Below are 15321 nucleotides of genomic sequence, written 5' to 3'. Positions count from 1 at the left end.
CTAAGAATCCCCATCCCTTTAATAGACAATTTATTTATTTGGCTAGGGGGCGAATGTAAAAACGCCCTGGCTCCTCGTATTCATTCAACGCGTGGAAGATAGCCCTTACTGGGCGCAGAAGCCAAGACGTCCAACATTTATGGGGCCGGACACTACTTGATAGACATTCAAAATTTGGAGAAGAACCCGCCCTGCAATGCCTAAGACAACACTGCACGCCGGATTCATCATCATTGAAGCCTGGTTCAGGGGCTTCTGAGGGAGTCCTGGATTAGGGGGTCTCCGGACAGCCGGACTATATCCTTTGGCCGGACTATTGGATCATGAAGATACAAGATTGAAGACTTCGTCCCGTGTCTGGATGGGACTCTACTTGGCATGGAAGGAAAGCTAGGCAATACGGATATGTATATCTCCTCCTTTGTAACCGACCTTGTGTAACCCTAGCCCCCTTCGGTGTCTATATAAACCGGAGGGTTTTAGTCCGTAGGACAACATACAATCATACCATAGGCTAGCTTCTAGGGTTTAGCCTCTGTGATCTCATGGTAGATCTACTCTTGTAATACTCATATCATCAAGAACAATCAAGCAGGAAGTAGGGTATTACCTCCATCAAGAGGGCCCGAACTAGAGTAAACATCGTGTCCCCTGCCTCCTGTTACCATCCGCCTTAGACGCACAGTTCGGGACCCCCTACCCGAGATCTACCGGTTTTGACACCGACAGACCGTTAAATGGCCTAAAGTTAAATCGGCCCGACAACGTCCTAGATGCACCACGGGCCGCTAACAGGCCGAAACTATTATCGGGCTGAACTGGTAAACGAGCATTTAACAAGCTAAAATACAAACTTGTCCAGGAATGGACCCAGAAGAATAGTGGCTTGTTAACGGGCCTGATCCGATATGGGCCGTAATTTGTCCCAAAACACTGCAGGCTGTGAATGGTCCTAGTATGATATGGGCCTCAATTTGACCCAAAACATAGCAGGTTGTTAACGAGCCAGCCCACTAGTGTCTGAAAAAACATGGTGGGCCTTTAGCTGGGCTGCCCTTTTTACTTGAAATGGGCCACTGTTGGGCTGTGCCACGTGTTGGCATATCCATTAGCTGACACGTGCATTATCTGGCGAATGAGAATTTTACACATGGAAAATCCCCATTGGTCGGGGCTGTTAACGGGTTATCGGACCCAAACCGAAACCCGATAGCTTAACGATGACCCGTTATGGTGGATGCCACATGTCGGTCACCCTTGACGAAAGCACTTCTATGAAGCGTGATTTATCATCATAGAAGTGGACACTTCCGTGATGATAATTTTGGTAATGTCATGGAACACTTCTACGACAGCACGAGTATGACTATCTTGATTCTGTCATAAAATCGTCATGGATGTACATGCATGGCAGAAAACGTGACCTACTGTGACAAACACGTATCATCACGGAAGTGTATTTTTTGTAGTGTTTCAAAATAATTTCCTTTTTGTGTGCTCGTACCGCTCAAGAAATGGTAGGGGGTGGCTGATATTTTTCCATGCTAGATGTGTTATTCTCAACATGAGTGTTTATTCACTTTTCATTGCACCAGAGTACAACAAAGGTAATAGGGATGCCCAGTCCCGAAATGAAAAATGAATTTACTTTATGTTGTCAAATAATAAATTCCTTGGAAAGTGTTGGTATGGACGGTACCCGTGGATACGGCTAGCCGTGAAATGTGAAAGAATGGTGGACAAGGAATAAACTTTATTTTCTGTTTGGGAACCTCCTATGATATATCTAGCATGGAAAGTATTGGGAACTACTCGATCGTTTCGTTGACAGGAAAAGCAAGCCACCCAAAATGTTTTTATCTCTCTTTTTCGCTTTGAGCTCTGGCACCTCTATAAATCCCTACTTCCCTCTGCGAAGGGCCTATCTATTTTTATTTGAGTCTCCATCTTCTCTTATAAAGCACCAACTAAGGGGCACTATGATCGTACTTGAGCATTGGATGTAGCTAATACGCGAGTGTGTTTCATGAATGGATCAATGATTGAGCAAGATGGGCTAGGGATAACTTTCTTTAGTGTTGATATTTTGAAAGACATGGTGGCTTATTGATATGCTTGAGTATTGAAATCTTCATGTCAAAACTAGACTATTGCTTTGAACCAAATAAAAGTCCAAATGTCCATACTACAAAAGAAAAGAATATGTGATGAGTATGATAGGCAGCTTTCCACAACAAATATTCCATTTTAAATTGCTACTTTATCATGATAAGTTTTATGAGAAAGAGTTGTTGTTATGATGCTAGGAAAAGTGATTGAAATTATCATTGATCAAACATGTGCACTTTGCTAGCATTCGCACTTCATAAATTATTTCTCTTATCATTTACCTACTCGAGTACAAGTAGGAATTAAGCTTGGGGATGCTGATACATCTCCAACATATCTATAATTTATGAAGTATTCATGCTATGTTTACAACAATTTTATATGGTCGTGGTATTATTTGCATGGAACAAACCCGGACTGAGACTGATTTCAGCAGAACTACCGTGGTGTTTATTTTGTGCAAAAATGAAAGTTCTCCAAATGAGCTAAATCTTTTTGACGATTTTTTGGAACAAAAGAGACCCCCGAAGCTTCATGGAAGGACCAGAAGGTGAAGGAGTAGGGCACAAGACACCAGGGTGCGCCTCAGCCCTTGTTCGTGCCTCGGTGGGTTGTGCTCACCTCGAGGTCCATCTTCACATGAAACTGACGCCAAAAAATCCTATAAATGAGAAACCATCATAAATAACCCTAGATCAAAAGTTCCACCGTCGAAGCCTCTGTAGCCATGAAAAACCAATCTAGGCCCCATTCCGGCACTCTGCCGGAGGGGGAAATCATCATCGGTGTCCATCTTCATCATCTCGGTGGCCACCATGACGAGGAGGGAGTAGTCCACCCTCGGGGCTGTGGGTTTGTACCAGTAGCTATGTGTTTATTCTCTCTCTCTCTCTCGTGTTCTTGAGATGTCACAATCTTGATTTATTGCGGTCTTTGTTAATATAGTCGGATCATATGGTGTTTTCCCCTCTCTATCTTGTTGTGATTTGAGTTTTCCCTTTGAGATTTTGTTTTATCGAATTGAATACTTTTATGGATTTGAGAGCACTTGATATATGTCTCGCATATGAGTACCCGTGGTGACAATGGGGTATTATATTGATTCACTTGATATGTGTTTTGGCACTATACTCGTGGATTCCCAAGGTGACATTGGGGTAATCTATTCATAGGGGTTGATGCACGTTCTTGTCTTTGTTTCTCCGGTAAAAATCTTGGGGCACTCTTTGAGGTTCTTTGTGTTGGATTGAGTATTATGAATCTGAAATTGTTTGATGCATGTCGCATAATCAACTCACGGATACTCATGGTGTCATTGGAGTATCTAGGTGACATTAGAGTTGGTAGATGTGTATCATATGGTGTTATTTTAGTACGAACTCTTGGTTAGATTGATCGTAAAGAATAGCTTGGTGTTATTTTAGTACGAACTCTAGGATAGATTGATCAGAAAGAACAGCTTTGAGGTGGTTTCGTACCCTACAAACAATTTCTTCTTATGTTCTCCACTAGATAAGAACTTTGGAGTGATTCTTCATCGCACATTGAGGGATGGTTATATGATCCAACTATATTAGCATTTTTGAGAGATTGCACTATCAAAAGTACGGACCCTAGGCCTCATTTTCAAGCATTGCAATACCGTTTGTGCTCACTTTTGTTACTTGCTACCTTGCTGTTTTTTATTGTTCATATTACAAAAATCAATATATATTATCATTACAACGCTTTTATTATCATCTCTTCGCCGAAATAGTGCACCTATACAAATTACCATTGTATTTGGTGTGTTGGGGACACAAGAGACTTTTTATTATTTGGTTGCTCGGTTGTTTGAGAGAGACCATCTTCATCCTACGCCTCCCATGAATTGATAAACCTTAGGTCATCCACTTGAGAGAAATTTGCTACTGTCCTACAAAACTCTGCGCTTGGAGGCCCAACACGAGTCGACAAGAACAAGTTGTGTAGTGGACATCAGTAATCTAGTAACATGAAATTTTCTACAAACATATTTTCCTCTCTCATAATAATTATATTTAAAATCATAATCAAATTCAACAATATAGCTATCATAGAAATTTTTCTCTCCATGATCCACATGCATGCAAAGTTGACACTCTTTCAAAATAGTGGGATTATCATCAAATAATGTCATGACCTCTCTGAACCCACTTTTATCAAATATTTCATAAGATTGAACACTCTCCAAATTTGTGGATTTATTTTTACCTAAAGTTGACACTCTTCCAATCACACTTTCAATATTATCGCAAACATATTCTTTATGAGGGTTAAATAAATTTTCAAGATCATAAAAATCATCACTCCAATCATGAGCGTTGCAACAAGTAGTGGACATAGAAAAATAAGCATCCCCAAGTTTGGGGTTTTGCATAGTGTTAGCACAATTAAATTAATAGAATTTATAATAATGTCATTGAAATCATGTTTTTCATTCAAGGAGGTATCATGAATCACTTTATAGATTCCTTCGCTTAACAATTCATCACAATTTTCAGATCCATGAATCTCAAGCAAAACTTCATAAAGATAATCTAGTATACTCAAATCACTAGCAATTGGTTCATCATAATATGTACTTTTAAAAAGATTAGCAAGTGTATGAGGATCCATATCAAGAGATTTTTAGCAAGCGAAGATGCAAGCAAATAGTAGGCACATGGCAACACAAGCAAACATGAATCTAACGAGAAAAAGGCAAATGGGAAAAGAGGGCGAATAAAACAACAAATTTTTCTGAAGTGGGGGAGTGGAAAACGAGAGGCAAATGGCAAATAATGTAAATTGCAAGGAGATGAGATTTGTGATTAGGAACTTGGTAGATGTTGATGATGTCTCCCCGATAACGGCGCCATAAATTCCTTTTGATGTTTGCTTGAACTACATCGGTATTTCCCCAAAAAGGAAGGGACGATGCAGCACAGAAACGGTAGGTATTTCCCTCGGTGATGAGACCAAAGTTATCGAACCAGTAGGAGAAGCACGCAACACTACATGAATGGCACTTGCACACACATACCAAATACTCACAACCCGACGTATTAAAGGGGTTGTCAACCAGAAATTGGCAAGTGGACGTGAGAAAGTTGTAATAAATTGATAGATAGATAGATCGCCAAATAAAATAAAGTGCATCAAGGTATTTTTGTATTTTTGTTTTAATAGGTCTAAAAATAAAAGAAAATAAAAATAGATCGTGAAGGCAAATATAATAAAGAAGAGACCCAGGGCCATAGGTTTCACTAGTGCCTTCTCTCTAGAAAAACAGCAAATGGTGGGTAAACGAATTACTGTTGGTCAATTGTTAGAACTTCAAATAATCATGACGATATCCGGGCAATGATCATTATATAGGCATCACTATTGAGAAATGTAGTATTTCAAAAAAATTCCTACTATCACACAAGATCTATGTAGGAGAAGCATATCAACGAGCAGGGAGAGTGTGTCCATGTGCCCTTGTAGACCGAAAGCGGAAGCGTTTAGTAACGTGGTTGATGTAGTCGAATGTCTTCACGATCCAACCGATCCTAGCAACGAACGTACGGCACCTCCGTGTTTAGCACACGTTCAGCTCGATGACGCCCCTCGATCTCTTGATCAGGTTGAGGACAAGGGAGAGTTCCGTCGGCACGACGGTGTGGCGACGGTGATGATGAAGTTACCGACGCAGGGCTTCGCCAAAGCACTACGACGATATGACCGAGGTGTGTAACTATTGAGGAGGGCACCGCACTCAGCTAACAGAAGACTTGGTGTGTCTTTGGGGTGCCCCACTCCCACGTATATAAAGGGGGAGGAGAGGTGACCGGCCCAAGGGGGGCGCGCGCCATGGTAATTAAGATTCCCAATCCTAGTTGGAGTCCCCTTCCTTTCCAAGAGAGGGAGAGAGAGGGAAGGAGGAGAAGGGATAAGGAAAGAGGGGGCGCCGCCCCCTCCCTAGTCCAATTCGGACTGACCATGGGGGGGCGCGGCCTCCCTTGTTGCCCTTGTATCCTTTCCACTAAGGCCCATGAAGGCCCATGAACTTCCTAGGGGGTAACCCCCAGTACTCCAAAACTTATCAGAAACGACCCGAACCATTCTAGTGTCCGAATGTAACCTTCCAATATATGAATATTTACCTCTTGACCACTTTGAGAATCCTCGTCATGTCCGTGATCTCATCCGGGACTCCAAACAATCTTCGGTCATCAAATCACATAACTCATAATATAAATCATCATCGAACGTTAAGCATGCGAACCCTACGGGTTCGAGAACTATGTAGACATGACCGAGACACATCTCCGGTCAATAACCAATAGCAGAACTTGGATGCTCATATTGGCTCCTACATATTCTACGACAATCTTTATCGGTCAAAATTGCATAACAACATACGTTGTTCCCTTTGTCATCGGTATGTTACTTGCCCGAGATTCGATCGTCCGTATCATCATACCTAGTTCAATCTTGTTACCGGCAAGACTCTTTACTCGTTCTGTAAAGCATCATCTCGTGGCTAACTCATTAGACACATTGCTTGCAAGGCTCATAGTGATGTGCATTACCGAGAGGGCCCAGACATACCTCTCCGATACACGGAGTGACAAATCCTAATCTAGATGTATGCCAACTCAACAAACACCATCAGAGAAACCTATAGAGCAACTTTATAATCACCCAGTTACGTTGTGACATTTGATAGCACACAAGGTGTCCCTCCGGTATTCAGGAGTTGCATAATCTCATAGTCAGAGGAACATGTATAAGTCATCAAGAAAGCAATAGCAATGAAACTAAACGATCATTATGCTAAGCTAATGAATGGGTCTTGTCCATCACATCATTCTCTAATGATGTGATCCCGTTAATCAAATGACAACACATGTCTATGGCTCGGAAACATAACCATCTTTGATTAACGAGCTAGTCAAGTAGAGGCATACTAGGGACACTCTATTTGTCTATGTATTCACACATGTACTAAGTTTCCGGCTAATACAATTCTAGCATGAATAATAAATATTTATCATGATATAAGGAAATATAAATAACAACTTTATTATTGCCTCTAGGGCATATTTCCTTCAATCACGTCCAAGATTAGTAGACTGACTCCTACCTGCATCTACTACTATTACTCCACAAATCGACCGCTATCTAGCATGCATCTGGTGTATTAAGTTCATGGAGAAATGGAGTAATGCAATAAGAACAATGACATGATGTAGACAAGATCTATTTATGTATTAATAGACCCCATCTTGTTATCCTTAATGGAAACGATACATATGTGTCGGTTCCCCTTCTGTCACTGGGACCAAACACTGTAAGATCAAACCCATCACAAAGCACCTCTTCCCATTGCAAGATAAATAGATCAAGTTGGCCAAACAAAACCCAAATATCGGAGAAGAAATACGAGTCTATAAGCAATCATGCATATAAGAGATCAAAGAAGACTCAAATAACTTTCCTGGATAAAAAGATAGATCTGATCATAAACTCAAAGTTCATCGGATCCCAACAAACACACCGCAAAAAAGAGTTAAATCACATGGATCTCCAAGAGACCATTGTATTGAGAATCAAAAGAGAGAGAGGAAGCCATCTAGCTACTAACTACGGACCCGTAGGTCTACAAAGAAATACTCACGCATCATCAGAGAGGCACCAATGGACATGATGAACCCCTCTGTGATGGTGTCTAGATTGGATCTGGTGGTTCTGGAACTTACGGTGGCTGGAATTGATTTTTGTCGACTCCCCTAGGGTTTCTAGAATATTGGGGTATTTATAAAGCAAAGAGGCGGCTCGGGAGGCCACCGAGGTGGGCACCACCCACCAGGGCGTGTCTGGACCTCCAGGCGCGCCCTGGTGTCTTGTGATCACCTCAGGCTCCCTCTTCGGTACTTCTTTGGCCCACTGGATGTCTTCTGGTCCAAGAAAATCCACAAAAAGTTTCGCTGCGTTTGGACTTCGTTTGGTATTGATTTCCTTCGATGTAAAAAACATGCAAAAAATATCAACTAGCACTTGGCACTATGTCAATAGGTTAGTACCAAAAAGTGATATAATAATGACTATAAAATAATCATAAAACATCCAAGAATGATAATATAACAGCATGGAACAATAAAAAATTATAGATACGTTGGATACATATCAATTACTTACCATAATATTAACATATGATCTTTTTCATTTATTTCCTTTCTTTTTATTGAAACATGAAAGTAAAGAAAGCAAAATTCAAACTAAACTTTATTATATTTCTCGCACACGATTACAAAGACAGATCACTAAGCAAACTCTCGAAGAGAAAGGATCGAACTAAACTTGTATTCATCTAAAGCAAAAGATAACTATGGATCGAACTAAGATAAGTAAAGGCAAATGATAGTGAAGGTGATACGATACCGAGGGACCTCCCCCAAGCTTGGCAGAAGCCAAGGGGAGTGCCCTTACCCGATACTCAATTTTCTTTTGGTGATCAAGAAGGAGGTGGTGGTGATGAAGTGGAGGGTTTGTCCTTCTTTTCCTCCAACTTACGACGGAGGATAGAGTTGTCTATCCTGAACTCATCATTCTCCGTCTCGAGCTTTATTATCCTCCTGCATAACACCTCCATGCTTTCATTCTTGAAATGAGGAGGAACTGATTCATCTTCATCTTCCTCATCGGTGTACCATATATAGGGATAGGTTTCCTTGAAGATATTCTTATCCATAGGGCGATAAGTAACTAGAAAATCCTCCTCCGAACTTTGAGACGACATATTTCAGATTTGGCAGAAAGCGGCAAGGAAAAGAAAACAGAGGATTTCTCCGCGATACGGTGGTCAATAGGTTCGGGGGTATATAAAGATTTTTTATCTACGGAAACAAGCAAACGGAAGAAAAACAGAGTCCGGAAGGTACCCGAGATGGGCACAACCCACCTGGGCGCACCTGGGGGGCAGGCGCGCCCTGGTGTCTTGTGCCCACCAGGGTCACCTTCCTAGTAGTTTCTTATTTTCCTAATTTTTTAAATATTCCAAAACTGACAAAAAATATTTTTGCGGATTTTTCGCAGTCCGTTTACTTACCGTATCACGTACCTCCTCGTTTTCATGATTCTGGAGTATTCCGGAAGGTTTGTTTTATGTGTTCTTCCGGTGTCACAGTTTGAATAATATTGCTTTCAACATTAATGGGCGTACCTGGGATATAGTGTTTTATTCGTTGCCCATTAATAACCTTCGGGTTAGTACCTTTGACATTATTTATTTTGACGGCTCCAAATCGATAAACCTCCTCGATAACATAGGGTCCTTCCCATTTGGAGAGGAGTTTCTTGCAAAGAATCTGAAATGAGAGTTGTACAAAATAACATATTCTATGGTTGACATCATACTTGGCAAGCATTTTATGGAAAGCACCATGAATAAAGTGTGACCCACCATCAGTCATTAAATATCTAGGGACTCCAAAACGTGGGAAAATAACTTCCTTAAGCATTTTAATAGAGGTGTGATAACCCACAAGTATAGGGGATCGCAATAGTTTTCGAGGGTAGAGTATTCAACCCAAATTTATTGATTCGACACAACGGGAGCCAAAGAATATTCTCAAGTATTAGCAGCTGAGTTGTCAATTCAACCACACCTGGAAACTTAATATCTGCAGCAAAGTGTTTAGTAGCAAGGTAATATGATAGTAGTGGTAACGGTAGCAAAAGGTAATAGTAGTAAAAGTAATGTTTTTGGTATTTTGTAGTGATGATAGCAATAGCAAAGGAAAAGTAAATAAGCGAAGAACAATATATGGAAAGCTCGTAGGCAATGGATCGGTGATGGAGAATTATGCCGGATGTGGTTCATCATGTAACAGTCATAACCTAGGGTGACACAGAACTAGCTCCAGTTCATTGATATAATGTAGGCATGTATTCCGAATATAGTCATACATGCTTATGGAAAAGAACTTGCATGACATCTTTTGTCCTACCCTCCCGTGGCACCGGGGTCCTTACGGAAACTAAGGGATATTAAGGCCTCCTTCTAATAGAGAACCGGAACAAAGCATTAACACATAGTGAATACATGAACTCCTCAAACTACGGTCATCACCGATAAGTATCCCGATTATTGTCACTTTGGGGTTAACGGATCATAACACATAATAGGTGACTATAGACTTGCAAGATAGGATCAAGAACACTCATATATTGATGAAAACATAATAGGTTCAGATCTGAAATCATGGCACTCGGGCCCTAGTGACAAGCATTAAGCATAGCAAAGTCATAGAACATCAATCTCAGCACATAGTGGACACTAGGGATCAAACCCTAACAATACTACCTTGATTACATGATATATCCCATCCAACCCATCACCGTCCAGCAAGCCTACGATGGAATTACTCACGCACGGCGGTGAGCATCATGAAATTGGTGATGGAGGATGGTTGATGATGACGATGGCGACGGATTCCCCTCTCTGGAGCCCCGAACGGACTCCAGATCAGCCCTCCCAAGAGGTTTTAGGGCTTGGCGGCGGCTCCGTATCGTAAAACGCGATGATTTCTTCTCTCTGATTCTTTCTCCCCGAAACACAATATATAGAGTTGGAGTTGGAGTTGGAGTCGGAGAGGCAATAGGGGACCCACGAGGTAGGGGGGCGCGCCCTAGGGGGGCAGGCGCCACCCCCCCTCGTGGACAGGTGGTGGGCCCCTGGCCTTCATCTTTGGCAGGTATTTTTTATATTTTCCAAAAAGTGGCTCCGTGAAGTTTCAGGTCATTCTGAGAACGTTTGTTTCTGCACATAAATTACACCATGGTAATTCTGCTGAAAACAACGTCAGTCCGGGTTAGTTCCATTCAAATCATGCAAGTTAGAGTCCAAAACAAGGGCAAAAGTGTTTGGAAAAGTAGATACGATGGAGACGTATCAACTCCCCCAAGATTAAACCTTTGCTTGTCCTCAAGCAATTCAGTTGATAAACTGAAAGTGATAAGGAAAAACTTTTACAAACTCTGTTTGCTCTTGTTGTTGTAAATATGTAAAGCCAGCATTCAAGTTTTCAGCAAAGATTATACTAACCACATTCGCAATAACGCATAGGTCTCAAGTTTACTCATATCAATAGCATAATCAACTAGCGAGCCATAATAATAAATCTCGGATGGCAACACTTTCTTAAAACAATCATAATATGATATAATAAGATGGTATCTCGCTAGCCCTTTTTGAGACCGCAAAACATAAATGTAGAGCACCTTTAAAGACCAAGGACTGATCAGACATTGTAATTCATGGTAAAAGAGATCTGGTCAAGTCATACTCAATGTAAACTAACAATAATGAATGCAAATGATAGCGGTGCTCTCCAACTGGTGCTTTTTAATAAGAGGATGATGACTCAGCATAAAAGTAAATAGATAGGCCATTCGCAGAGGGAAGCAGGGATTTGTAGAGGTGCCAGAGCTCGGTTTTGAAATAGAGGTGAATAAAATTTTGAGCGATATACTTTCATTGTCAACATAACAACCAAGAGATGGCGATATCTTCCATGATACACACATTATACGCGGTTCCCAAACAGAATGGTAAAGTTTATACTCCCCCTTCCACCAACAAGCATCAATCCATGGCTTGCTCGAAACAATGAGTGCCTCCAACTAACAAGAGTCCCAGGGGGAGTTTTGTTTGCAATTATTTTGATTTAGTTTGCATAAAGCATGGGACTGGGCATCCCGGTGACCAGCCATTTATCTCGTGAGTGAGGAGCGGAGTCCACTCCTCTTGAGAATAACCCGCCTAATATGGAAGATACAGACAGCCCTAGTTGATACATGAGCTATTCGAGCATACAAAACAGGATATTTATTTGAAGGTTTAGAGTTTGGCACATACAAATTTACTTGGAACGGCAGGTAGATACCATATATAGGTAGGTATAGTGGACTCATGTGGAATAACTTTGGCGTTTATGGAATTGGATGCACAAGCAGTATTCCCGCTTAGTATAGGTCGAGGCTAGCAAAAGACTGGGAAGCGACCAGCTAGAGAGCGACAACAGTCATGAACATGCATTAAAATTAATCAACACAGAATGCAAGCATGAGTAGGATATAATCCACCATGAACATAAATATCGTGAAGGCTATGTTGATTTTGTTTCAACTTCATGCGTGAACATGCGCCAAGTCAAGTCACTTAAATCATTCAGAGGAGGATACCACCCTATCATACCACATCATAACTATCTCAATAGCATGTTGGCACGCAAGGTAAACCATTATAACTCATAGCTAATCATGCATGGCATAAGAAACTATGATCTCTAGTTGTCATTGCAAACATGTTTATTCATAATAGGCTGAATCAGGAACGATGAACTAATCATATTTACAAAAACAAAAGAGGTCGAGTTCATACCATCTTTTCTCATCTCAGCCAGTTCATCATATAACATCATAATTGCCTTTCACTTGCACGATTGAATGATGTGAATAATAATAATAGTGCACGTGCATTGGACTAAGCTGGAATCTGCAAGCATTCAATAAACAGGAGAAGACAAGGCAATATGGGCTCTTTTGTCAGATCAACAATAATGCATATAAGAGCCACTTCAACAATTTAATTATGGTCTTCTCCTATAGACCCCCAAAGAAAAGAAAAGAAATAAAACTATTTACATGGGAAAGCTCCCAGCAAGCAAAAGAAGAACAGGAAATCTTTTTGGGTTTTCTTTTTAATTACTGCTACAAGCATGGAAGGTAAATTAATTAAAAGCTACAACTAATTTTTTTTGGGTTTTCTTAAGGTTTATTAAACTCACAAGAAGAAAACATAAAATGGGAAATAAACTAGCATGGATGATACAATGAAAAAGTATGAGCACCGACATCTAGCAATGAGTGTGTGGGCATAAATGTAATGTCGGTGGGAAATATGTACTCCCCCAAGCTTAGGCTTTTGGTCTAAGTAGGTCTATGGCCACGGTTGGCCTGGTTGATATCCATAATAATAGTTGGGGTCGTACTGAGAAGAAGAATAGGAAGACTCCGATTGCCACTGGCTGACAATCATCTCCGGATCCCACTGGTAATTAGACCGTCGTGAAGCATCAACTTGTGGTTCCAGCTCTGGCTCCTCGGCTGGTGCAGGGTTCCGGTAGGCGTGAATAGCCTTCAACGGAATAAGGTACGTGCCTACAGATAAATCAAACAAAGAAGGAGCAGGCAGGGTAATAGTCTCAGGATGATGTTTATTAAAGAATAATTGATATTTAAGCTCTCCTTCCCTATTATTAACAATAAAATCAAGTGCCACCATACTTTTATAGTCTAGATAAACATGAGGCAGCACTTTTTCTTCCTTCTCATAATGCCTAATAGGTATGTTGAAATGTGCAGCTAGGCGTGAAGCATAGATGCCTCCAAAGATGGGGCCCTTGGTATGGTTCAGGCTTAACCATTTGGCAATAATGTCGCCCATACTAACAGAGTTATCACCGTATAAACCATGGAGAAAAATAATAATGTCAGGGATACTAAGGTTTCCACAGTTTCCACGACCAATTAAACAACGACTAGCAAATAATGCAAAATAACGTAAAACAGGAAAATGTATGCTAGTGATTCGTGCATCGGAAACCTTCCTTGTTTCCCCTACAGTGATAGTATCAATAAACCCCTCCAGATCATCACGATGTGGCTCTTCCGTCTTGCCCTCAAAAGGGACTAAACAAATCCGACAAAAATCATAAAGTGACATCTCCTTATGCTCATCATATAAATAAAACTCCACCGTAGGTGGTGAGCTCCTGGAGTGGAAATGAAAGTTTTGCACAAAGATATTTGTGAGTAAGAGATACTGATCGCATTGGTCGTGGAGGAAAGCGGTAAGGCCTGCATTCTTAGCCAATTCATGAAAATCTTCATAAATCTCGGCTGCTCTCAAGAAATCCTCGGAAGGCCATTCACATGCCTGAACCTCCGCGTTGCGAGGCAGATTATACTTAGGCTTCGGTGCCTTTTCCTTCGAGCTTTGGCTCGATGAGCCCCTCAAAAGTCTCCTCATCATTTTTTGAAAATTTCTAAAAAAATTAGTAACTTCAAAATAAAAGTAAACCGAACTCAATAATATTGGTAGCAACTACTCCTACAAGTGCCTAGGGCCTATATCATGCGTCAAAACTACTTTTGACCATATAAATTTGACATGCAAGCTCAAGAACAGGGTCACCTAAGCAGCAAAAATTTGCAATGAATAAAGCACTAGAACAAAAACTAATTGGACCAATGGAGGAGTCACATACCAAGGAACAATCTCCCCCAAGCAGTTTTGTGAGAGGTGCTTTGAGCAAGGAGATCGAAAATGGCAGCAAGATGAGCAAGAACTCGTGCTTGAGCTGGATATTCGTGTTTGTGGGAGGAAGATGAAGTGTGTGGGTGCAGGAATAAGTGGAGGAGGGCCACCATGGGCCCACGAGGCAGGGGGCGCCCTCCACTCTCGTGGGCAGGTGGTTGACCCCCTGTTGTGTTCTCAGTGCCAATATTCTCAAATATTCTAGAAAAAAAATCTTATTTAAATTTTAGGGCATTTGGAGAACTTTTATTTTCGAGGTATTTTTATATTGCACGGATAATCAGATAATAGACAGAAAAATGTTTATTTTTATTTTATTTAATATAAATAACAGAAAGTAAAAGTGGGGTACAGAAGGTTATGCCTTCTAGTTTCATCCATCTCATGATCATCAAAAGGAATCCACTAACAAGGTTGATCAAGTCTTGTTAACGAACTCATTCCGAATAACATGGAACCGGAGAAATTTCGAATAACACTATGTTACCTCAACAGGGATATGCACATCCCCAATAATAAGAATATCATATTTCTTCTTGGCAGTAGGAAGAGGAAATTCAAAACCTCCAAATATAATCGATGAAATTTTTCCAATAGAGTTGATACTATGAAATTGAGGTTGCTTCCTCGGAAAGTGTACCGTATGCTCATTACCATTAACATGAAAAGTGACATTGCCTTTAGTACAATCAATAACAGCCCCTGCAGTATTCAAAAAGGGTCTTCCAAGAATAATAGGCATACTATCGTCCTCGGGAATATCAAGAATAACAAAGTCTGTTAAAATAGTAACGTTTGCAACTACAACAGGCACATCCTCACAAATAGCGACAGGTATAGCA

This window comes from Triticum urartu, chromosome 1A (genome assembly GCF_056163025.1).
Source record: "Triticum urartu cultivar PI428250 chromosome 1A, HENAU_Tu73, whole genome shotgun sequence".
In the NCBI taxonomy this organism is placed as follows: Eukaryota; Viridiplantae; Streptophyta; class Magnoliopsida; order Poales; family Poaceae; genus Triticum; species Triticum urartu.
The sequence above is the reverse complement of the archived record's forward strand: the minus strand, read 5'-3'. Positions refer to the sequence as shown.